Raw genomic sequence first — 15,552 nt, forward strand, 5'->3', positions numbered from 1 at the left:
TAGGTACTCTAGAAGGTGCCCTAGGCCCTATGGCAGTGTCTATGTGACGTCCCAACCGCAAGTGCATAAGGTCAAAAAAAATTATTTTTTGGTTTTTTTGGGTTTTTTTTTGTTTATATATATATATATATATATATATATATATATATATATATATATATATGTATGTATATGTATATATATATATGTATGTATATATATGTATGTATATATATATATATATATGTATGTATATATATGTATGTATATATATGTATGTATATATATATATATATATGTATGTATATATATGTATGTATATATATATATATATATGTATGTATATATATATATATATATGTATGTATATATATGTATGTATATATATATATATATATGTATGTATATATATATATATATATATATGTATATGTATATATATATATGTATATATATATATATATATGTATGTATATATATATATATATATATATATATTACCCTACTTAACCACTAAATGCAACTAACCTGAATATGTGTGTAATTATCTATCCTTTTTTTTTATTTTTTTATTTTTTTGATTGATTTTTTTTTCTTAAATACACAAAAATATGAATTACGCTTAAAAATTTTACTAATTATGCACAAAATTACAAAAATTTTTAAAAAAATACAAGTTACTCTAATTATGCAAAAAATCACAAAAATTGAAAAAATAAAAAGTTACAGAATATGCAAAAATTATGGATTCCTAAAAAAACACATAATTTACAGAATTTTTCTATTTTTATTTCTTTTCTTCTCTTCTCTTCTCTTTTTTTTATTTTTTTATTATATATTTTTTTATTGTTTTATTATTATTTTTTTCTTTTTCTTTTTATTATTTTTTAAAAAAAATGCAAAAAACATGAAAATTAACCAAAAAATAAAAATAAAAAATAAAAAAAGTACTAACCTTATCTGCCGCCTCCAAATCATGCGCTCTGCTTCGCCTCCTCTGCTGACGCATCAGCCTTATCCCTCTCCTCCAAGCGCTTCCTCACCTTCTGCTACAGCCTCTCTTCCTCTGCTCTGTTTCCACGCGACCCTTAGCTGCAGTCCTTTTTTCTGCCACCATCGACCTTCGCCTCCTTGCCAACCACTTCGCACCCAGGCGCCCTCCACACCGGCCAGCAACCTGCAGCCTTCCTTCGCTCTTCTGCAGTCCCTCAGCTTCAACCTCTCCTCACCACTGCCAGCAGCGCTTGCTTCGCCTTTTGTGCCGGCCTCCAACTGCCAACAGCCACCTTCTTCTTCGCAACCGACCGCAGCGGGGCCACCTCTTCACTCTCTATGTTGGCCACTGCCTCACCGTCTTACCTTTTATCTATGGTTTCGCTTGGTGAATGTCTGGGCTTGCCTTCCTTTCTCCTCGTCCACTGCTGCTGCTGCCAGTCGCCTTGCTTACTTGCGGCTAGTCAACCACCGCCTCCCAGCTGCCTCTCGACGGCCAGTAGCTCCTTCTTTTTCTCCAGCCGGCCACCTCACCTTGCTTACAGTCAGCCGTTTTAATAAGCTTTTTTAGTAAGGCTTTAATATGCCTTACTATTTAAATAAAACACAGGCACAGTAACCGTCACAATGCATGGTATCTTTGTGTTTTTTTTTAATATAACAAAAATAATTTCTCCTCCTCTTTTTTTCCTTTCTCCCTTCTCTTTCCCTCTCCTCTCTTCCTTAAGCGGGCTTCACACTTGAGAGCCTATGGAGCTTGCATAAGCTATGGAAGAGCTTAGCAACTGTAAGATCCCTGTTCCCACCGAGCAACGGATTCGGGGTACTGGCAGCGGAAGTAGCGCTTCTCGCGCGGGACAGGGGTCTCACACTCGGGGCCTCGCCCACGGATATCCGGATAAGAGACTAATCCGTTGGTTGTTCCAAAACCGAACCCGGAAAAACTTTCTTAACCGGAAGCACGGGCGATTCCACCAGGATAACTTTTTACTCTAACGTAGTTAAGATCATTTCTGATCGAGATGATCCAATTACATCTATAAGATACCTAATCAGTTCAAGGAAGAAACTTGCACTTGGATCATTGGGATCAACGCTTTTTTCCCCATTCAAGAGGCACAGCCGTTGATTCCTATCCATAGAACAGTTACTGTCCGGGTTTTTTTTTTTTTTTTCTATCGTAAAAAAACAAAAGTTTGAGTCTCGGTTTACGGATCCATCAGTCCAGCCTAACCCCATCCAGTCCCATGGGTTAGCCAACCGCCCAACCACTGTAGTGATGGGATCCAATTAAAAATTTGGTTAGGTTTTGTCCCGGGTACCAAGGAAAAGAGTTCCAAGGCCCCCTAGCCGGATGTTCATGCAAAATAAAACTAGTCACACCACTCACACACCCAATATGAAATTGCCTTTTTCAACCAGATTCAACCAATTTAAAACAATCCTTTAATAAAACCATAGTATCATTGATCACCATCTTCCAATTTATCCAATTGATTCTTAATTTCCCATCATTCCTTCATCAGAGTATCTATGGCATCATTGGCAACTAGAACGCTCAGGAGCCGTTTCGATAGTTCCTAGCCCATAATACTTGGCAAATATAATCACTTAACAAGATGGACTCTCGTTGAAGATCAGCAAGATCAACCAACAGATCCATATAAGGAGCCATGGACTCATCCATTGAAGACCAGCAAGGTCAATCAACCAGATCCATGCTCGATTTCAGAAAACAACTCCAACTCTGTTCCAATATCTTCCTCGACGCACGCGTGGGTATCCTAGGCAACCCAGAGCCCGAGCACCGTATGGTCAGCACCCTCTAGGATCCTTCGCAGGTAACCTAGCGCTTCACGCATAGGCCGCTTCCTTGGCCCCTCATCCACCGTACCGGAAGCTCACCATTTTAATCGCACCGAGGCTGGTCAAGACCTCGGCCGACCTTGCTACGCGAGACGTCCTTCATTGACTCCCCGTCAGCAGTTGCAACTTTACCATCACGACTTTAATCACAAGACGGTCAAAATGCTCCCCCCAGCATTCTTGACATAAAACAATCATTTACAAACAGCATTTACAAACAGTATTTACAAACAGTTTACAACACAATTTCTATTTTAACTTTCATTTTTCTACATTACCCCTCATCAATCTACATTACTTATTCCATATTCCATTTATATGTATACTCATCCCATCACATCATTTCTATCTCATCACTTCAGATTCCCTCACATCGCATATCGTATATTCACATCCATACATCCACATCTATATGCGTACATTCACATCTACATGCATACATCTACATCTCTATGCATACATCCACATCCACATTCACATTCACCTCCATATATCTACATCTTTATGCATACATCCACATCTCCATTCACATCTACATCTATACATCTACATCTACATGCATCCATCCACCTCCACATCCACATCTACATCTATACATCTACATCTACATGCATACATCCCTATCTCCATTCCCATCTACATCTATACATCTACATCTACATGCATCCATCTACCTCCACATCCACATCCACATCTATACATCTACATCTACATGTATACATCCACATCCACATCTATACATCTACATCTACATGCATACATCCGCATCTCCATTCACATCTACATCTATACATCTACATCTACATGCATCCATCTACCTCCACATCCACATCCACATCTATACATCTACATCTACATGTATACATCCACATCCACATCTATACATCTACATCTACATGCATACATCCACATCTCCATTCACATCTACATCTATACATCTACATCTACATGCATCCATCCACCTCCACATCCACATCTACATCTATACATCTACATCTACATGCAAACATTCACATCTCTATGCATAATAAAATTCTTTTAATTAATCTAGGATGATAGTTCCTAGAATATGGTAGGAAGTCCTCTTTTTATGCTTTGAATGAATTTATTTTATGTGTGATTTCTATAAAAATTTTGCCATAGCTCCGCTACTATGACTGATAAATCTCAATTTTTTTTTCTAAGGGATAAAGCTCATTATTAAAGAATAATTAGAATGGTCTCTAATTGGATCATCAATCCATAATGGTCTCTAATTGGATCATTAAGAAAACAATTAGAATGGTCTCTAATTGGGTCATCAATCCATAATGGATTGAATCATCAATGGGCATAAACTAAAAGCATAGCAAAAAGCCATTAATTTGGCCTCAAGCATAGCTTAATCTTGGATTAAGGAAAAGCTTTATGAAAAGCTTCATTTGGATTGAGAATGGGTCATGAGTATGACCATTTCTTGAGTGAGAGAGAGAAATTATAAAAACCATTAGAATTTAAATATAAGTGGGAATTAACTTCTATAGCATTTATTAAATTATGTAACTCTTCACTACTATTCACCAATTAACTTCAATAGCATTTAAAAAAAAAAACCATACCAATTAAACTTCTCAAGCTTGAGAGGGGTTGAGAAGAGAGAATCATTGAGAAATCATAGAAAAGATCAAAATTCAATATACTTACCTTATGATTTGCTTGATTCTTTATTCACGGTAGAGGCCCCCAACCAATCAATTGGTTTAGTATGTTGATGGAGCCACCAATGGGGATTGAAGAAAGAGGGAAGTATCAAAAACTAGTGAAATATTAAAGAATTCACAGTTCTTGGCTTAGGTAGAGTAGAGTAACAAGGCATAAGACACTATATATTTTAGCTTAGGTGGAGTAGAGTAACAAAGCATAAGACTCTATCTAATTTGGCTTAGGTGGAGTAGAGTAACAAGCATAAGAGACTATATATTTTGGCTTAGGTGGAGTAGAGTAACAATGCATAAGACATTATATTTTTTTCAACAAGGGGAGGCTTCTATTTATAGGAAAATTTGAGCTCCTAACCAAACAAACTGATTCTAGAATTTTCCAAGTCAGTTTGGTTGAATTTGGACTAGATTTGGACCTAGTTTGGTTACTTTTTGATTTGGTTTGGTTCCATTTTGATTTGGTTTGGTTCAAGAGAGATGAGAGATAAAAATATCACATTATTTTTGAGTTTAAAACTCATTCAAGCATGTGAAATATGTACCTCCTTTAAAGAATTCCCCTTCCTTACATATGTGTCAAAATTTTATTGCTCATAGTTTTTTACTAATAAACCTTGTACATTTTCAACTCTTCATCTTATGTGAAATATGCACCTCCTTTAAAGAACTCCTCTTCCTTACATATGTGTCATAGTTTTTTTACTAATAAACCTTGTACATTTTCAACTCTTCATCTTATGTGAAATATGCACCTCCTTTAAAGAACTCCCCTTCCTTACATATGTGTTTATTTACTAATAAACCTTGTACATTTTCAACTCTTCATCTTATGTGAAATATGCACCTCCTTTAAAGAACTCCCCTTCCTTACATATGTGTTTATTTACTAATAAACCTTATACATTTTCAACTCTTCATCTTATGTGAAATGTGCACCTCCTTTAAAGAACTCTCCTTCCTTACATATGAGTCATAATGGAATCATTTTAATATTGCTCATAGTTTTTTACTAATAAATCTTGTACATTTTCAACTCTTCATCTTATGTGAGCATTTACTCATTTTTGGGTATCTTCTTTTACAAATTGGATTTATCTCCTCCCTACACATGGATTGATGCTATTGGCCCATAGGAACCTTAATTGGACCATAATCTAAAAATTTCTGAAAATCTAGACCCTTAGACTAAGGTTCTTTATACTTATTTCCATTTAATTCCAATTGCACATTGGAAAATTCTTTTTGAATTTCTATTTCAGGGGAACTTATTTTAATAAGATGAGTTAATTTTCTATCCAAAAATATTCATAATCTGAATATTCTCTCTCTAGCATATTTTCTCTCTCTAGGTTAAAACAGCCACAAACAAGATCTCTTATATTTCAGAAAAGGAATTGATTACAGGGGAATATACTAGACATCAAAAAGGGGTTGGGGGAGGAATCTTACATTCTACCCCACTTAAAAAACGCGAGATGTCCTCATCTCGCAACTTGGGATAATTTCGCAAGGTGAACGAATATGAGACTTAGAGGAAAATTTTAATCAAGATTAACCACCAAGAAAAGTCTTAAAGAGAGCAAGATTCAAAATAAGAACAAGATTTAAACTTTATTCATTCACGGAACTTATACAGTAAAGATAGAAGAACTCTTTACACTTCCATAAGCCCGTCCATCATATGGTCACAAAAGCAGTCCTCACAAGCTGCACAAGTATAGGGTAACTCATCTATGGGAATGATTCTGCTGGTTATTGCCGCACCTATCTCAGTGGTATGAGGTGATCTAACAAAAGGACCTCTGAGAGGCAAGCCAAAAACGGGGTAAAGGCATATCTTCTCATGAGGAAGAAAACATGCCAATAAGAAGACCCGCTCAGAAAACCCAAGATGTCTTGATCTCATGACGCAGTAGTAACGGGGACCCAAACCCAAAGCTTCAATAACCATGGCCAAGCGGACATTGTTACGAAAGTGATGCTGACCCCAGGGTGTTACCCTAGTTATGTTTTGATAGGTCCGCCATTTGGTCTGCGCTACAGAAGTTCCTAGGTGAGGAAAAAGTGAGCGCTCATACTGCTCTATAAAGTCTTTCTTCACAGACTCTCTTGCGTCTTGAAGGTGAGAAATCATCAGGGATAAAACTAATTCCTGTTGCCAGGCCGCCATGAAGGAGATTAAGAAAGAAAGGAGATTGATGGGAGTAAGATTACTGTGAGCGGCAAGTAAAAGTTACGACTTATATAAAGGAAGGAGCTAGCGTAACCTAGAAGCCAACGGTAACTTGCCACTGAAGTTTTACCGTCTTTCCATGATTTGTGTTTGACATAAATTTCTATACAAGGCATTAAGAATTTTGAGATGAGGAGATAAAAGAAGCTTGTAGGTTAAGTCACCTACTTTCATTAAATTCAGGTATAAGGGTCACAATATCTGGGGGATAACTTCTTATACTCCCCAAGAGATAAAGAACTTCTTTTGGGCCGTACTCGAATGAAAATCAAAACCTTGGTATCCAAAACACCGATTCTCACTTCTAAACTCATTGTTCTAAATCCTTAAAATAGGCGTGACTCCTGAGAAGTATTTTAGGAAAAGGGTATTCCTTTCTTTTATTTTAGAGAGGGAATAATTATAAGATCCGAAAGGGAGATTCTTACTCCTATATACCTCGAAGGCTGGGGAGGAATCTTACATCCTACCCCACTTAAAAAGTGCGAGATGTCCTCATCTCGCAAGGTAGAGGACAGCTCTTATTCTTAAGATCCAATTTTTATTCTGGGGTTGCTTATATTCTGGTCAACCCAACAGAACACTGGGATAAATATCCCTTATATAGAACTCATCATTAAATAACAATTCATTCAGATTATATCATTCATATCTTTAACATGATAATGGTCCATTAGACCGAAAAGTTTCCTTCGGAACATTCCTCCACGGAAATTTCAGTGAAGCAAGTTCTCAATTTGACAACCCTTAACTTGATCTACCGGTCAAGTATTAACAGTAGCAATCTGACAGCACAACCCACTAATCTCATAGTGATTTGCTGAATTCGTTATCATCATTCTAGTTATGAATATCATCACAAGGACTCGTCCCATTCCCCCTCATTGTGGTTTCATTATATTTCAACTAATTTTTTTAAAAATCAACATTTTTCAATCAGCATTTTCAATCAGAATCCAAATCAATTCATTCATTCTCAAACAGAATTAAAAATCATATCAATCACATTCGAAATCATCATCTAGATAGCATTAACGCTTATAATTTCAAGTCTTAGATTTACTCGTATATACTGTCAGTAAAGAGCTGCAGTATACTCTCGGTATATACGCGTAGTCACGGCCCTTGGAATTATAAGGTAAATAATATCATGTCTACGCCTCAAGCAAGTCAGGGATTCTATATAATCGCGGTACTTCTATCTGGAGAACCAATTACCAAATTATGAATTTCAGTTTGAATATCAAATTGTATGAATTATATCACACAATTATAACCTTTTTGTGTTTCTTGATAAATTTTTGACATATTTGTCTTCTCAGTTGATCTTTATTAACCAAATGCTCTGATACCAACTGTAAGATCCCTGTTCCCACCGAGCAACGGATTCGGGGTACTGGCAGCGGAAGTAGCGCTTCTCGCGCGGGACAGGGGTCTCACACTCGGGGCCTCGCCCACGGATATCCGGATAAGAGACTAATCCGTTGGTTGTTCCAAAACCGAACCCGGAAAAACTTCCTTAACCGGAAGCACGGGCGATTCCACCAGGATAACTTTTTACTCTAACGTAGTTAAGATCATTTCTGATCGAGATGATCCAATTACATCTATAAGATACCTAATCAGTTCAAGGAAGAAACTTGCACTTGGATCATTGGGATCAACGCTTTTTTCCCCATTCAAGAGGCACAGCCGTTGATTCCTATCCATAGAACAGTTACTGTCCGGGTTTTTTTTTTTTTTTTCTATCGTAAAAAAACAAAAGTTTGAGTCTCGGTTTACGGATCCATCAGTCCAGCCTAACCCCATCCAGTCCCATGGGTTAGCCAACCGCCCAACCACTGTAGTGATGGGATCCAATTAAAAATTTGGTTAGGTTTTGTCCCGGGTACCAAGGAAAAGAGTTCCAAGGCCCCCTAGCCGGATGTTCATGCAAAATAAAACTAGTCACACCACTCACACACCCAATATGAAATTGCCTTTTTCAACCAGATTCAACCAATTTAAAACAATCCTTTAATAAAACCATAGTATCATTGATCACCATCTTCCAATTTATCCAATTGATTCTTAATTTCCCATCATTCCTTCATCAGAGTATCTATGGCATCATTGGCAACTAGAACGCTCAGGAGCCGTTTCGATAGTTCCTAGCCCATAATACTTGGCAAATATAATCACTTAACAAGATGGACTCTCGTTGAAGATCAGCAAGATCAACCAACAGATCCATATAAGGAGCCATGGACTCATCCATTGAAGACCAGCAAGGTCAATCAACCAGATCCATGCTCGATTTCAGAAAACAACTCCAACTCTGTTCCAATATCTTCCTCGACGCACGCGTGGGTATCCTAGGCAACCCAGAGCCCGAGCACCGTATGGTCAGCACCCTCTAGGATCCTTCGCAGGTAACCTAGCGCTTCACGCATAGGCCGCTTCCTTGGCCCCTCATCCACCGTACCGGAAACTCACCATTTTAATCGCACCGAGGCTGGTCAAGACCTCGGCCGACCTTGCTACGCGAGACGTCCTTCATTGACTCCCCGTCAGCAGTTGCAACTTTACCATCACGACTTTAATCACAAGACGGTCAAAATGCTCCCCCCAGCATTCTTGACATAAAACAATCATTTACAAACAGCATTTACAAACAGTATTTACAAACAGTTTACAACACAATTTCTATTTTAACTTTCATTTTTCTACATTACCCCTCATCAATCTACATTACTTATTCCATATTCCATTTATATGTATACTCATCCCATCACATCATTTCTATCTCATCACTTCAGATTCCCTCACATCGCATATCGTATATTCACATCCATACATCCACATCTATATGCGTACATTCACATCTACATGCATACATCTACATCTCTATGCATACATCCACATCCACATTCACATTCACCTCCATATATCTACATCTTTATGCATACATCCACATCTCCATTCACATCTACATCTATACATCTACATCTACATGCATCCATCCACCTCCACATCCACATCTACATCTATACATCTACATCTACATGCATACATCCCTATCTCCATTCCCATCTACATCTATACATCTACATCTACATGCATCCATCTACCTCCACATCCACATCCACATCTATACATCTACATCTACATGTATACATCCACATCCACATCTATACATCTACATCTACATGCATACATCCGCATCTCCATTCACATCTACATCTATACATCTACATCTACATGCATCCATCTACCTCCACATCCACATCCACATCTATACATCTACATCTACATGTATACATCCACATCCACATCTATACATCTACATCTACATGCATACATCCACATCTCCATTCACATCTACATCTATACATCTACATCTACATGCATCCATCCACCTCCACATCCACATCTACATCTATACATCTACATCTACATGCAAACATTCACATCTCTATGCATAATAAAATTCTTTTAATTAATCTAGGATGATAGTTCCTAGAATATGGTAGGAAGTCCTCTTTTTATGCTTTGAATGAATTTATTTTATGTGTGATTTCTATAAAAATTTTGCCATAGCTCCGCTACTATGACTGATAAATCTCAATTTTTTTTTCTAAGGGATAAAGCTCATTATTAAAGAATAATTAGAATGGTCTCTAATTGGATCATCAATCCATAATGGTCTCTAATTGGATCATTAAGAAAACAATTAGAATGGTCTCTAATTGGGTCATCAATCCATAATGGATTGAATCATCAATGGGCATAAACTAAAAGCATAGCAAAAAGCCATTAATTTGGCCTCAAGCATAGCTTAATCTTGGATTAAGGAAAAGCTTTATGAAAAGCTTCATTTGGATTGAGAATGGGTCATGAGTATGACCATTTCTTGAGTGAGAGAGAGAAATTATAAAAACCATTAGAATTTAAATATAAGTGGGAATTAACTTCTATAGCATTTATTAAATTATGTAACTCTTCACTACTATTCACCAATTAACTTCAATAGCATTTAAAAAAAAAAACCATACCAATTAAACTTCTCAAGCTTGAGAGGGGTTGAGAAGAGAGAATCATTGAGAAATCATAGAAAAGATCAAAATTCAATATACTTACCTTATGATTTGCTTGATTCTTTATTCACGGTAGAGGCCCCCAACCAATCAATTGGTTTAGTATGTTGATGGAGCCACCAATGGGGATTGAAGAAAGAGGGAAGTATCAAAAACTAGTGAAATATTAAAGAATTCACAGTTCTTGGCTTAGGTAGAGTAGAGTAACAAGGCATAAGACACTATATATTTTAGCTTAGGTGGAGTAGAGTAACAAAGCATAAGACTCTATCTAATTTGGCTTAGGTGGAGTAGAGTAACAAGCATAAGAGACTATATATTTTGGCTTAGGTGGAGTAGAGTAACAATGCATAAGACATTATATTTTTTTCAACAAGGGGAGGCTTCTATTTATAGGAAAATTTGAGCTCCTAACCAAACAAACTGATTCTAGAATTTTCCAAGTCAGTTTGGTTGAATTTGGACTAGATTTGGACCTAGTTTGGTTACTTTTTGATTTGGTTTGGTTCCATTTTGATTTGGTTTGGTTCAAGAGAGATGAGAGATAAAAATATCACATTATTTTTGAGTTTAAAACTCATTCAAGCATGTGAAATATGTACCTCCTTTAAAGAATTCCCCTTCCTTACATATGTGTCAAAATTTTATTGCTCATAGTTTTTTACTAATAAACCTTGTACATTTTCAACTCTTCATCTTATGTGAAATATGCACCTCCTTTAAAGAACTCCTCTTCCTTACATATGTGTCATAGTTTTTTTACTAATAAACCTTGTACATTTTCAACTCTTCATCTTATGTGAAATATGCACCTCCTTTAAAGAACTCCCCTTCCTTACATATGTGTTTATTTACTAATAAACCTTGTACATTTTCAACTCTTCATCTTATGTGAAATATGCACCTCCTTTAAAGAACTCCCCTTCCTTACATATGTGTTTATTTACTAATAAACCTTATACATTTTCAACTCTTCATCTTATGTGAAATGTGCACCTCCTTTAAAGAACTCTCCTTCCTTACATATGAGTCATAATGGAATCATTTTAATATTGCTCATAGTTTTTTACTAATAAATCTTGTACATTTTCAACTCTTCATCTTATGTGAGCATTTACTCATTTTTGGGTATCTTCTTTTACAAATTGGATTTTATCTCCTCCCTACACATGGATTGATGCTATTGGCCCATAGGAACCTTAATTGGACCATAATCTAAAAATTTCTGAAAATCTAGACCCTTAGACTAAGGTTCTTTATACTTATTTCCATTTAATTCCAATTGCACATTGGAAAATTCTTTTTGAATTTCTATTTCAGGGGAACTTATTTTAATAAGATGAGTTAATTTTCTATCCAAAAATATTCATAATCTGAATATTCTCTCTCTAGCATATTTTCTCTCTCTAGGTTAAAACAGCCACAAACAAGATCTCTTATATTTCAGAAAAGGAATTGATTACAGGGGAATATACTAGACATCAAAAAGGGGTTGGGGGAGGAATCTTACAGCAACGCACCTCTTTTATTTTTATTTTTTTTACTAATTACATGTTAGCGAAAAGCATGAAAGCATGAAATGACAAAAAACAATGAAGGTAAGCATAATGAACGGTACTTGAAAAAGCATAAAAGCAATAAATCATAAAAAACAATGCGGGGGAAACCTCAACCGTTCAATGGTTTTTTTCTTATCCTAACCTTATCCACTCACATCGGGATCGCACACCCAAACTTAACCTAATCACTCAATTGTTTTGCAACCAAAAGAGGAAATAGTGGTGGTTTCCACACACTCTCAACCGGATTTGAGTCTTCTCCCCGGCAGCAGCGCCAATGGAGAGACGGAAAACTCTCTCACTTGTAGCAAGAGTAGTATGATCCACATGTAGCTCAATCCAATGGATTTGCATCCCTTTCGGAGCTAGGGATTCAACCCGTACCAGTGCACAAAAGCTTATCCATTTGATGGAGAGAATGCTAAGAATACTACTACCATTGACATAGACTTAACACACATACAAGCTCAATCTTGCTATTGCTCACTCACTAATCATCCCACTCATTCATGCATCCAAAACAAGAAGAAAGCTAAGCTATTGCATACACAAGATCAAAGCATTCTTCATTCTCAAACACTCATTTCCCTAGCATGCACACAAACCTTGAAGCTATCAACAAGAAACATGCACACTAGAGAATTGACATGAGGAGAGACAAACATCAACTCATTGCATTGAATTAACAAAAATAGAACTTACAATAATGTAGATGGGGAGAGAGAAGAGCTTGCACCTCTATGGGAAAAGAGAGAGAGCTAGTCTCAAGAGAGCTCAAACATGAGTTTAGCCCAATGTGTCCATAAGCTCTCAAATGAGCCACTTTTTATACAAAAACTCTAAAACTCCCCAAACTTCCTATGTGGGATTATTCTTAAGCCCACTCCCACACTCATCTACAACTTGGAACTCTTTACAAGAGACCTAAATAAGAATGTCACTTGTTTTCTTGCTTGCATCTTTTTGTTGCATCCTTGCATTGATCTTTACTCGTCACGCAACAAAGCTTTTCTTCACACATATGTAGGTTTTGATGAAACCTGGATGTCCTGCAATAAGGTTGTCATGGGCTTCATTTAGAATTTGACCCTTAGTTTTCACATCATTGGGAATGCATAGTCTGCGATTATAATACATGATTCCATCATCCAGGCTGTACCCTTGAACTTGGTTCAACTCCTATGGAGTTTTGCTTTCTCGCATAAGTAGGGTAGCAAATAGGGCCAAAGAATCTATCCTGCATGATCTTCTCTCTTGCTTCAATAACCAAAGGATTTGACACTACAGTAATTGCAAGCAAGGAGGTTTTTCTGCTGAGGGCATTTGCTACCATAGTTTCTTTGTATGGGCAGTACCATAGTTTCTTTGTATGGGCAGTACTTGATTTCAAAATCAAATTCTTGCAGGGTCTGCATCCACCGTCTTTGACACATGTTGAGATCCTTCTAAGTGAAGATCCACTTTAAGCTCTAATGATCTATCATCAAAGTGAATCTTTGACCCAGTAGGTAATGTCTCCACAACTTCAGGGCATATACAACTGAAAGTAGTTCTTGGTCATGGTGGACACCATAATTCCTCTCATGCATTCTAAGTTTTCAGGATTCATAGGCCACTGCATGACCTTCCTGCATGAGTGCATCTCCCAGGGCAAAACCACTGGCATCAATTTTACTACCTGAAAGGGTAGAGAGAAATCTGGCAGCTTTAGAACGGGATTGGTTTTACCAAGGCGATCTTTAGCTTATCAAAATTGAGACTAGCAGGTCAGCACAACGAGATCCAGTAACAGATTACAATAATTTTCTCCATTGAGACTAGCAGGTCAGCAACGAGATCCAGTAACAGATTACAATATCGCCTGGTCAAAACCCTCCAGGATCCTCCTTAGGTGTCCTCGCACTTCACTCAAGGACCGCTTCGTCGGCCCTCGCCCATCATACCAAAAGCACACCATTTTACACTATACCCAGGCTAGTAAAGACCTGGGCAGGTTTTTGCCGCATGAGCCATCCTTTGAACACTCTCCGCCAGCTGTTGCAACAACGGAACTTCCCTTAGAAAAACACATATACCAAATGCTCCCTCCAGCATTCTGATGTAAGATAGTCCTTTAAGAAAAGAGGATTTCTATGCAAGTTTTCAGTTTTGATTTTCTTTTGAATACAATGAGTATATCTTAATTCCGTATCCCAATACTTCTAGATCACAGGTCTAGATTCCAATAGAATTTCCTGAATTCTGTAACCTGGATCCTTAGATCGAAATCAAAGGTCTCAATTTAATTTCAGATTCAGTGGGTGATTTGAGTGTAGATTATTACTGAACTCCAGGTCACATCGTCTTTTCTTGAAACTGACGAAGGAGTTACGTCTTGGTCATAGTCTGATTCAGGGTTTGAGTCTGTTCTCCCTGAACTATCTTTCTCGAAGGATAATATTTCAATTACTACTTTATTGAATTTCATTCATTGAGTATTTTGCTTAACTAAATTCAAAACTAGTCACGAATTCCTATGAGGAATAAATTAATCATTTATCTAAATTTTTGACTTCTATAGATCTTTTGAATTTTCTCATTACCATCCTAGAGAATATGAAACAATAGAATTTTCCTTCACGGAGTATTTACTTATTCATTTACCAATATTCATGGGATTTAAACAATGATTAAAGAGAACTCTTATTTTGATATTAAAAAATTTTGTATATATCAATTTATGCATAAAATCCAACTTCTATGGAATTAACACTTTTATATAAAAGAAAATCCTTTTATGCATCTATTTATGCATAAAAAACCATTTTGATGAAAGTAACACTTTTATAATAAAAATTCTTTTATGCATCTATTTATGCATAAAAATCAATAATGAGATGAAAGTAACACTTTAATAATTAAAAAAATTCTTTTATGCATCATTTTATGCATAAAAATCAATAATGATGAAAGTAACACTTTTGTAATAAAAAAATTCTTTTATGCATCATTTTACACATAAAAATCAATAATGATGAAAGTAACACTTTTATAATAATAAAAAATTCTTTTATGCATCATTTTATGCATAAAAATCAATATTGATGAAAGTAACACTTTTATAATAAAAAATTCTTTTATGCATCATTTTATGCATAAAAATCAAT

This window comes from Cibotium barometz, chromosome 29 (assembly GCF_041138505.1).
Source record: "Cibotium barometz isolate CiBa-2024 chromosome 29, ASM4113850v1, whole genome shotgun sequence".
In the NCBI taxonomy this organism is placed as follows: domain Eukaryota; kingdom Viridiplantae; phylum Streptophyta; class Polypodiopsida; order Cyatheales; family Cibotiaceae; genus Cibotium; species Cibotium barometz.